The sequence below is a fragment of the Miscanthus floridulus genome, chromosome 17, assembly GCF_019320115.1.
Source record: "Miscanthus floridulus cultivar M001 chromosome 17, ASM1932011v1, whole genome shotgun sequence".
NCBI classification, from domain to species: Eukaryota; Viridiplantae; Streptophyta; class Magnoliopsida; order Poales; family Poaceae; genus Miscanthus; species Miscanthus floridulus.
In genome coordinates, this window is record NC_089596.1 from 71,987,953 (window position 1) to 71,998,583 (window position 10,631).

Consider the following 10,631-nt stretch of genomic DNA (forward strand, 5'->3'; position numbering starts at 1 on the left):
GTCCGCCCGGCCTCGTGATCTCAGCTGCCGTCGTCGAGCCCCGCCCGCCCAGCCTCGTCTGCCATCGTCAAGCCCCGCTCGCCCGGCCTCGTCGTCGAACTCGCCCGCCTGCCCGGCCTAGCTCGCTGCCGTCGTCGATTATAATGTTGGATTTTTAATTGTTTTTTAGATAATACTAATAAATAATATTTAGTAGTTTAGTTAGTTTTTTAGATAGTTTTTGATATATGTTAGTTAGATTTTTTAGTTAGTTAGATTTATTAGATAATTGATATATGTTACTTAGATTTTTTAGTTAGTTAGATTTATTAGATAATTGATATATGTTAGTTAGATTGTTAGTTGATATATGTTAGTTTTTTAGATAATTTTTTAGTTAGTTAGAATTTTTAAAATGTATTATCTATTACTAGTTTATCTAATTTCATGTTAGATTTATTTAATTGGATTTAGTAATTATATATTCTATCTCTCTCTCTCTATATATATATCTAGAGAGAGATTCTATATGTGTATACATATGTACTTAATTATTTCTATATGTATATATACATGTACTTATTTTCATAAGTTGAGAGAGAGAGAAAATTGCATCTAGAGAGACATTCTATGTGTTATCACATGCATATCTAGAGATATAGACATATGCACTTATTTCTATGTGTTGAGAGAGAGAGAAAATATATTGTATCATTCTATGTGTATATATATACATGTACTTATTTCCATGTTTTTGGATCGAAAGTGTTTTTGATTCGATTCCAAAGCCTATACCTTATGTAATTCTTATGTTTATCCTTATGAAATATTATGTGTTATTATATTTAATTGGATTTAGTAATTCTATATGTGTTATCACATGTACTTATGTTATGTACCATAATAATTCTATCTATGTGTTATCTTGAAGATACAAATGGCTGCTCCGGATGATAACTTGAGTGATGACATAATGGCGGATATTATCAACGCCGGCACCAATGTGGATGTAGATGACACGAGTCAGTACTTTGCTGATTATGAGGATATCCTGAATATGCCGGTGGTTGAAGATCAACAAATTGTCGCGCAAGAAAATACTGGCGAGGTATATTCGATTATCTATCATCTCTTATAGATGCATGCGTACGTATATTTGTTGTTAATCGTTGTGTTTCTACTCATGTAGCCGGTCTCTGGATCTACATCAACCACCGACAAAAGTAGGAAAGTCCGAGGGCCAAAAAAGCCATTAGAGGGCCGTTTCATAATATCAGAATTCGATACCGACACCGGCAAACCATTGGGACCACATGCTCAGACATATGTCAATCAATGTGGGTTCATTGTAAGGGATAGGATCCCAGTTAGTGCTCGTGAATGGAAGCAGAAGATATCCGCTCCTAATGTTAGTTTTGTATCTGATCGTGATAAGAACCTAGCTTGGAGAGATATCACTCAGCATTTCACATTACAAGCAGATGATGCTTTGAAGGAGCTAGTGAGGGATTGGACAATGAAGAAGATGGCAACATTGTTCTAGAGTTGGAAGAAGACATTGTATAAAAAGTTTATCTTGAAGAATGCTACGCCGAATTTCAATGCTAAGGCGTTTGTCAAGTTGGAGTCCCATTGGGATGCCTTCGTAGAATACAAGACATCTCAAGACAGTGAGGAACGTGTGATGAGGAATCGGCAGAATGCTCGACAGAAGCAATACCATCATCGCATGGGATCAGGTGGTTATAGGAGTGCTATTCCCAAGTGGCAGAACCTAGAAGCAGAGATTACTGCTAAGGGAATCATACCTGAAACAATAGAAAAGAACTGGCCTCAATGCGCGAAGAATTGGTTCTACGCTCATGGGGGAAGCCTAGACCCAGACACTGGCAAGCTAATTTTCGGCCAAAAAATTGAGAGAGCAACACAGAGACTAGCTCGTGCTAGGGAAGAAGCTGATAGTGGTGTTTTCAAGCCCAACAGAGAGAAGGATGAATTGACATATGCCCTAGAGAATCCCGAACACGGTGGTCGAACAAGAGGCTATGGGGCGGTTCCGTGGCTACACGCATTCCCAGCAGACAAGGATACCTACAGAAGCCGCCAGAGAAAGAAGGATGAGGAGGCAGAACGAATTCGTGCATTGGAGCAATTTGTTGATGAGTCACGACAAGCATTGCTTGAATCACGTGAACGAGAAAAATCTCTTGAGGCAAGAATGCAGGAGGAGATCAAGAGGCAAGTGCAGCTAGCAATGAGTCAAATGCAATCGCAATCAACGCCGGGAGTCACCATTAGCCCCGTTGGTCAGATGAAAAGCAGTTGTGCTTCTACGGAGCTGCCAGTTATTCAAGACGACGCTGGGTTGCGCTTCCCTGTTGATGACATTACCGAGCCTCTAACAAAATGTGAGCTGCACATTCCAGATGGTAATGCATCAATCATGGTGGCTGTCGGGGTTGTATCTCCAATAGACCGAACGAAGACACCAAGAATCCATGGGTCAGTTATTCAACCTGGATATGCTAGCGTCTCGGTCGATAGAGTGCTCAAAGGTTACAGCAATGTTCCTCTTGACATTGAAGGCGGTGATGGGGAGAAGACACTAGGAGAAACAGAGAAGACATTTATTCAATGGCGCAAACGCTTCATCATCATTCCTGGGGCGCCACCGCTTCCCCTACCTCACCCTAGGTACGAATGAAAGTGAATGAAATATTATTTTCCATTAATTTTCTATTGGCTTCAAAAATAATTGACACACAAATTGTTTTTATAGCAGGGTCTCTCCCCAGCCTAGCCTAATCATTCATTCCCCATCTCATCACAGCGTCGCGGGGGGCGAGACGACTTCATCCCCACGGCGATCGCCAACTCCTACACCGGCCCCATCGCCTCCACAACGATCTCCAACTACTACACCGGCCCCACCGCCTCCACAACGATCTCCAACATCTCCACGCCGGTCTCCACCAACACCGGCCTCATCGCCTCCACGCCGATCTCCAACACCGCCCCCACCCCTCCACAGCGACGCACTACAAAGACGTCTAAGGTCCCGGCGGCAAAGAAGACCCCGAGAAAAAGAGTTATTTCTCAAGAAATACTTCCTGAAAAGACTGATGAGCAAATAGCAGCTGAAGAAGACAAAAAAGTAAAAGATTTTTTTATAGATATCAAAAACAAGAGTCAAGCAAAGCTTAAGGAGAAGCCGTACTTTTACATACCACGAGATGTGCTGAGGCAGAAGGTCGATGCTCACAAGAAAAAGATGATTGAACTTCGTAAGCCTTCGCCACTATCAGACTATGATCGCTCCCTCGTAAAGTCACATGATGCAGATAAGAAAAGGAAAAGAGCATCAGGGAAGGATGTCCCACAGCTCGGACAACAGAAGCAACCAATGCAAAATCTTGTTGTTGCTAATGAATATGGTTCCAACATAGAAGTCTATCGACCAGACAACTCTGGAGAAGTGTCGGTTCAAGCCCTTAATGCTTTTTTAAAGATACTGGTTTAACCTTGGATCAATTGACGGGCAAAGCTCCAATCCAGAACCTGGAAGTTGATACCTGGAAGACTTATAAATATGGCAAAAGTCTGTACAACCCTGCGGCTCTGAATGAATTGGGTACGCAAATGTACTTGCTCAACAAGTGGTACATGCAGGCGTGTGGCAGGGGTGAGCAGTGGATCTTTGTCAGATTTAGAGACCATCATTACTTCCGTGGCGATGACATCTTACATATTAGTTTCGAAGAATTGCATCAACTATTCCACTTGGACGCTCTGGACAAATCAATCATTAGCTCCTTTTGTTTGTAAGTGATTCTTACTTTTATTTAATAAACTCACTTCCATGCGTACGTGTATATAATTATCCTCACATGTAACTTATATTTATATACAGATTCCAGATGTCAGAGCTCCAAAGAATACAAGACACCAGTGTTGGCTTCATTGATCCTTATATCGTATTCAAAACCGGTATTATTATCAAGGAGCGATGGGTATCTGGAGCACAGGAGAATATCATGATGTTCTTCATGAAGCAGCACGACAAGACAACAATACTTTTCCCGTACAACTTTGAGTAAGTGTTAATAATAATGTAGTCTACACATTTTATGTAATATCAATACAACTTATATGCATGTACGTGTGTGTATAAACCAATGCAGTTTTCACTGGATACTCATTGTCATTGAGTTAAACTCAAGTCGGTTACTAATCTTTGACTCGTTGAGAAAAGAACGGGCACTATACCAAGATATGATAGACATTATCCAGGGGTAATTTCGATCTCTCGCGCACAACTATTATTGAATAGACTTTGCCATAATTTATTAACGATCGTACATTATTGGTCGCACAGGGTTTGGAAAGAGTTTATTCGGCAACATCGCAAGGATTGCAAGGCACCACTTAATGTAGTTGAAATACCAGTAAGTTGTACTATATACACTTCCCCACGTGTTTAATTACTATATCGTACTTCAATTTACGTGTGAGATGATGAGAATAATCTTCTTCTCGTACAGTGGTGTTTGCGGCAGGAACCAGGTAATAACTTGTGTGGATACTACGTTTGTGAATTTATCACTGCGCACATAAGAAGAACTCCTGAAGATGTCCTCAGAGTACGTATATATCAATTTTTATTTATTTTTAAATGAATATATATACATATATGTGTATTAATACTTTTCCTTTTATTTCAAATGCAAGACTGAATGGTTGAAACGAAGGGTCATGCAAAAAGACCATCTGAAAGCAGTTCAAGAGTCAATAGCAGGATATCTTCTAGAAAAAGTGCTAAATCCCAACGGCGAGTTCTACTTTGATCTTAAGAAATAAATGATGTAAATTAAATGTTTATTGATATCGTTATTTTCGAGAACAAGATTATGAAAGTGTTGTATATATACATATATATATATATATAATATATATAGTTTCATACTTTATTCGAATATAATAATGCTCAAGATGAGAATTAGATGTAATTATATACATGCATGTATTTATATTAGTAACGTAGAATACGTACATAAAAACATATTATATATTAAACAAATACGTGTAATTGAACTGAAAACAAATTAAACAAAAAAAAAAGAAAAAGAAAAGGAACCTTTAGTCCCGGTTGGGGTTACCAACCGGGACTAAAGGGTGAACCATTAGTCCCGGTTGGTAACCCCAACCGGGACTAAAGGGTGCGCCAGGTTCGCTCGGCTGGAGGGCCTTTAGTCCCGGTTGGTGTTACCAACCGGGACTAAAGGTCCCTCTTTAATCCCGGCTCGATGACCCGGGACTGAAGGTTCCACCTTTAGTTCCGGGATCGTTGTCCCGGCGCGGTAACCGGGACTAAAGGCTGTTACCGCCCGGGACAACATGTCCATTCTGTAGTAGTGTGTGTACGTTTCATAGCTCTACATTTCTTTGTACCATGGCTTACATGCTGATTTCAACGACAAATTTCTCTTTCAGGAGCGCACACTTTTGGTAAAGTACAGTGTCAGTTCACACAAGAGAACTGTGCAGCTGGGCAGCCAGAGGACACACTGGAGAACCTAGACCGGGTCACCCCCAACGTGTTTGACAACAAGTATTACGGTAACCTCCTGCACGGCGCCGCACAGCTACCCTCCGACCAGGTCATGCTGTCAGACGCTGTCGCGGAGGCGACGACCGCACCCATTGTTCATCGGTTTGCAGCCAACCAACAAGATTTCTTCAGGAACTTTGCCACATCCATGGTTAAGATGGGCAACATAGGCCCGCTAACTGGGACTGATGGAGAGATACGGAAAAATTGCCGAAGGACCAATAGCAAAGGCTATTGAAACTCCATTTCAATTTGATTGGTTGACGAATTGCGATGTATATATGTGTGAATAATCATTCTTTTATTTCTTTTCCTCATTCTTTGTAACTGTAAGATGTTCTCCTTTTCTCTTTCTGAAAATAAATCAAATGTGAAAATATTTTACATGCCTCCAGCTTCCTAGACGAATACCAGCAAATCTCAAATAAATTTCAAACGACGTCGACAGGAAAAATTTAAGGTAAAGGGATATATACCTGTATAGGGATTTAGAGTTTTTTTTTATATAAGAATTGTTGTTGCTAGTTCCCTTTTATACACCGTTGGTGCTAGGTTTAGAAAGGGAATGCAGGGAGGTGGCCGAGCCCACGAAGGAGGCACGAGTGACGAGCAAAGTAGTAGCAACCTACCTTGTGATAGGCTGATAGCCACCACCCTAAATGGCTGATCTATGATTCATGCCCTCATTCCACAGCCGCACTAGGTCTTGGCAGTCGGTTTCCAGCCAAATTCTCTAAACACCTGCTTGTAGATTTGAACATGTATGTTAGCTAGATGTATGTTACGGTTTGAACATGTATGTTAAGGTTTGGAATGCAAATACAAGAAACATGTTAGCTAGATTATCAAAACAAGAAACGAGACATGCTTGTAGATAGATCTTGACTCGTCATCAAATCGCTGCTCCGCCCGACAGTTCATTGATAACAATTTCTAGAGAAAATAGATTGAGCGAATAAATTAGTTGAGAAAATTTAGATGTTAATTTGGGAAGTAAACTCTGTACCTGTATGGCCAACCATGGTAATACAATTTTCTAATACTTAAATTATGTGAAGGTGATTTGCTGTGCATGTCAAATCATACTTCATTCCCGTAATTAGGTGGATGGACAGTAACGTTGACAGAATTTTCCATCTAAAACTAATAATTTTGCTGGTTATTTCTTTTTTAACTTTAGTTAATTGTTTTACTTTTTCTTAAAATGAAGGGCTCAGATTTATTTGACCTCTTACCTCCTAGAAGGTAATGGGTGTACCATAACAAGGCTCATGAATAGGTATAGCGGTTTAGAATAGACCCATGGTATTTAGACCACACTCCACTATATGATGATACAAGGTAAGACACAAAATCAAAAGAAAGACTCTCAAATCCCTATCCTACAAACTAGCTGAAGAATTCCATCACCATGGCCTCTATCAAGCCATTGCATTCCTTTAATGATGACAGCACAATGTATCTTGCACAACTTGACGCTTTCGTTGTTTTTATGTACAAACAAATGGTAATTTGGGTATCACGGTAGTCAAGTGGAGGAGGTAACACACGAGGTATGTTTATACTAGGTCAGGTATGGGTACCCTACGTCCAGTGCAGATGATGATCTTTATTGCTTGTGCGATGTGCGCTCGAGGTCGGATACGAGTAGGAGATCACAATAATGTACCTATGGGTGGAGCTATCTGGAGGTTGAGCTCAATCTATTTGGGATGCGCTGGGATAACCGATCATGGCTCCCTACCCCATTTTATATAGTCCGGGGTAGAGTTACAGATAGAGTCCTAATCGGTTTACATATTTCCTAGTTTGTTATAAGGAAATTTAGATGGTTAGTGTTGGTTTATAAGTATATATCTTGTTGTGTCTTGTCCACCAAGTAGATGAGGTAACATATCCTGGTTCGGCCTCTTGTGTAGATGCTCGATGCACCTTGTTCCATTTGCCATGTTTTCCTTGCGGCGAGGGTACCCGGGGCATAATATAATGACAATGCCGCCCAAAAGTTGCTAGAATATTCTCTACTAGCTGTGAGAGGAATCAACCAACATAGCATCACCATATTATCTGGTGTGACATTTAAAGGCTAGAAGAACATCCGGTGTTGTTTGCGACTGTGCAAGCATGACGAGTCGCTAGACAAGCTCAGTCACTCACCCAAGGTATTATCCGCACGTCTCATTACCGCAATGCCATTGTTCTGTTCTTGTTCTAATCGACTAAGCTATGGGGCACGAGGATGAGGAGCAATGGAGACGACAGAGGAGCCGCATTGAATGCACCTCATCAAGGAACAGGACAGGTGGCCAAGAGGGGAGCTGCGCTGGACCGAGTGCTTCGTCGGCGAACCGCGCTGGAGGAGAATACGGCGATGATGGCGCTTGAATGAGTCAGGATGAAAGAAAAGACCATGGTAGTGAGTTGGTGGAGAAAAAAATCATAGAAAGAAGTAGGGAGCTCCCTATGCATCCATATGAGATAGTAGGGAAAATTTGAGGGCCTCGATACTAGGGACCCTGAGTTGGGTCTTGTTGAATTGAGTTTACTTTGTCACCAAAAGATAGAGAAGGGTCCTATTTAGGGTATATGTTGGAGATGCTCTTATATGGCCCAATGCAATGCTTAAATTTTTTAGAAAGCAAGTTGGATATTTTATTAATTATACAAAGGTAATATTACATGTAGCGCCATACAAGGGGACCTTTGTACACTAGTAGAGAAACGACCTTTGATCCACTTTGAAATTTGGCTTTAGTCCCGGTATTTTTCGCGCCCGGGACTAGAGAAACCTTTAGTCCCGGTTGGTAGCTCCAACCAGGACTAAAGGTCCCTGCCCAACGGCTACCGCGGCAGGCTTTTGCTGCAGGGGACCTTTAGTCCCGGTTGGAGCTACCAACCGGGACTAAAGGTTAACTTTTACTCTCGGTTGGTCCCTCCAACCTGGAGTAAAAGTCTACTCCCGACTGGAGGCTCCATCCAGGACTAGAAAATGACCTTTAGTCCCGGTTTCTGTATCCAACCGGGACTAAAGGTCCCCTCCTATATACCTCTTCTTCCTCCCCGAGCCCGAGCCACTTCGAGCTCAGTGTTCTTGCTTCATCGCCGGCCTATCTTCTTCCTCATCGCCTTTCTTTGATTCCTCATCGATTCTTCGGTTCTAAAGGTTACCAACTTTATACTCTCATGTTTCATCAGTAGCATAGCTCATTTTGTGGACTAGATATATGCGGTTTTTTATGGTGAATTTTTTTACTTGTAAGCCATTTAAGCATAAAAACACTTTAAAGTTTGCATATTTGGATGAAGGAAGGTTAAAGTAGTTATTCAAAACTAGTATTCAGCTTTTATTTCTAGCATGCATAGCACACTTCATGGTTTAGAGATATAGAGAATTTTAGAGTTTTTTTAATTTTATTTGTTTATAAAATGATAAATTTATATTATATTAAAAATGAGTATAGAGAGTAGATGGCAACTGCTTCTGGGTCCTCGGTCTCTCATCGGGTTCCAAAGCGACTGAGGCCGGACCTCCCTCTCATTGCATGCGGCAAGTGTGAGAAGAAAATTGTGATGGAGTACCGGGTGAGGAAGGAGTGTCCCAACAAGGGCCGTATCTTCTACAAGTGTCCGGATCGTAATATGAGTTATTTTGTCGCATTTGATGATTATGGTTAATTTATACTTATTTTCATGATGATTGTGATTAGAGTTCTAATTTTTTGTTTTAATTTCAGTGGGATGGCACTAGATGTTCAGGCTGGTACTGGGAGGAAGAGTATGTTGAACACGTGCAAAACTCTCTTGCATAGGCGGCTACGGCGGCTGATGAGGCAGTGATCCTGTGGAAGAAGCCCATAGATGTTGAACAAACGCATGATCTGTCTGTTTTAGTTGGGATTAGTCACGAAATCCTTATGCTGCTGAAGTGCATTTTAGCTTTAGTTTTTTAGTGGTAGTTGGGATTGTCTACATTGTAGCGAGACTTTCATAAATTAATACCTTGTGTGGTGGCATGCATGTCGTATAATTAACTAATTATGTTCTAGGTTTTAATATGGTATGTATGTCATGTAATGCAGATGAGCCGGCATTGGATGTACAATGCTGATCGCCGCTCCCAAGAGTTCATTGAGGGCGTGCATTCTTTCTTACGTGTGGCCGAGGCAAACAAACGCGATGGTTTCATGTGCTGCCCATGTGCCATATGTAAGAATTTGAAGGAATATGCTAGCTCAAGGAGTCTTCATTCACACTTGTTGAAGTCGGGTTTCATGCCAAACTATATTTGTTGGACGAAGCACGGAGAAACTAGGGTTGTAATGGAAGAAGGTGAAGAAGAACAATGGGACGATGATGCCATTATTGTTGAATATGGTGCCTTCAATGACACTGCAATGGGAGAAGCTGAAGAAGAGGTAGGGGCAGAAGATGAGCCCGCTAATGATCTTGGTCAGGCCATTCGTAACGCACAAAGAGAATGCGAAAGTGAAAAGGAGAAGATCAAGTTCGAGCGCATGCTAGAGGATCACAAGAAATTGCTATACTCAACTTGTGATGCGGGGCAGAAAAAGTTGAGTACCACACTGGAATTACTGCAATGGAAGGCAAAGAATGGTGTATCTGACAAGAGATTTGGGGAGTTACTAAAAATCCAAAAGAAGATGCTTCCGAAGGATAACGAATTGCCCGTCACTACGTACGAAGCAAAACAGGTAGTCTGCCCTTTGGGATTAGAAATCCAGAAGATACATGCATGTCCTAATGACTGCATCCTCTATCGTGGCGAGGAGTACGAGAAGTTAGATGCATGCCCGGTATGTCATGCATCGTGGTATAAGATCAGGCGAGATGACCCTGGTGATGTTGGGGGCGAACGTCCCACGAAGAAAATCCCTGCTAAGATTATGTGGTATGCTCCTATAATACCACGCTTGAAACGTCTGTTCAGAAACAAAGACCATGCAAAGTTGTTGCGATGGCACAAAGAAGACCGTAAGGTAGACAATATGTTGAGACACCCTGCTGATGGGTCCCAGTGGAGAGC

General features: G+C 41.5%; 1 long non-coding RNA gene across 1 annotated transcript; it reads left to right on the plus strand.

Moving 5' to 3' along the window:
• The first annotated feature begins 3,655 nt into the window (after nucleotides 1-3,655).
• LOC136518128 (uncharacterized) lies at nucleotides 3,656-4,267 on the plus strand. The gene is made up of 3 exons (XR_010774427.1): nucleotides 3,656-3,800; nucleotides 3,890-4,072; nucleotides 4,161-4,267. It is a non-coding gene; the product is annotated as an uncharacterized lncRNA (long non-coding RNA).
• Nucleotides 4,268-10,631: the final 6,364 nt, after the last annotated feature.